This window comes from Aphanomyces invadans (assembly GCF_000520115.1).
Source record: "Aphanomyces invadans strain NJM9701 unplaced genomic scaffold supercont1.17, whole genome shotgun sequence".
Classification (NCBI taxonomy): Eukaryota; Oomycota; class Saprolegniomycetes; order Saprolegniales; family Verrucalvaceae; genus Aphanomyces; species Aphanomyces invadans.
In genome coordinates, this window is record NW_008580162.1 from 950,170 (window position 1) to 951,652 (window position 1,483).

Consider the following 1,483-nt stretch of genomic DNA (forward strand, 5'->3'; position numbering starts at 1 on the left):
GATGGAGAAACTGCGTCAGGTGTCGACGGCGTTCTGGAGGAGAAACAACGGCGCAGGCTCGAGCTCCAACACATCACGTCTTGACTATGTACAGTGCTGCCTGCACTTCAAGCATACGATAATCATTTGCGTGCCGGCTTGAAGGAGGTCGTTGTTGGGCATGTCAGCGTTCATTCACAGGACGTGCGTCAAAATGAGGAAAACCTAGGTGCGGTTCAACCCCAGCGTACGAGCATATAACGCCATATTTGGAGGATACAGTGCGCGAAATAATTATATACGCACATGAAAATTTTGGTTTTGCGGAGAAATGCTGACAATTGTGTTATGCCCAACGTCGTAACAGAGTTTGTAGTGTATTTTTAGTGCAAAAATAACTAAACCTAACTATCTTAAAAGTGATCATAACGTTGGCTCTAAGTGATCAGCCGAATTTCAGCTTCGTAAACTTGAGTGTATCTCGCGCTATTTTTTCAACTACAAGAAATGACGTTTATGATGATATTCCTCCAGACATACTTCGAAGTACTGAACACAATTAGTTCGTCACCTATCAATTTCAACAGTCCAGAAGGAGCAAAAAACTGTTGAAAATGCCCATTCCAACAGGACTCTCAGTGATGAGCCGAATTTATACTGGATTAAACTATGAGGAAAATGAAGGGTAAAACCGTCTAATTTACCTTCTCATAGAGGTGCATCAATTTTGTACAGGATGCCGCAGTCTAGAAAAAATCTGTTGATTTTTGCGGATGAGTCAAAGTGAAAGTGGACATTTTCATTGGGCCGGAGTAGTACTCTTTATGAAATGGTCAAACAAAGTCAAGAATGATGGTCAATTTGCATCCTAAATAGTTATAGTCTTCGACAATTGATAAAGTTCTCGCAAGAGCATTTTCGTTCGAAGAGTCATAATATCCTTGACGGAGTTTATTCGTTTGCCATCTGATAATTCATGCTGCATTTTAATTGGTCAGCTTTAGGATCATGGGGTGCATGGATTGCATGAATATTCACCTTTCATTCTTCAACAAGCCCGCAATACCAGGACTCGCCACTGAGCTCTACGACGAGATCACAAGCTTCGTCGATAGTGAGCGAATGCGAAGTTTATCGATACGTCCATGCCCAACAAGGAACGACGGAAATAGATTCTGTACAGTATATCTTGACTTAAACTTGTGATACGACAAATATCCGACAAATACGTAACACCAATTGGCCTACTTTCCATAATTTGCACTTTCATTGGACAACGGACAAAGCAGAGCATCTGATTGGCCGACCTATGTGCGGATAGCCAGCTTAAATGCAAAAATAAAAACATGTAGTCCGGATAGGTTCATTGGTCAAAACGCACACAGCCACAAATGCCAGCGCCAGCAGCATCCAAGGACGTCATCCAAGGTTCTTACCTTGGAGATTCGACCAAGCGCTCATATCGCACATACCAGACGCAGTTCCAAGCCTATTGCCTGCACAC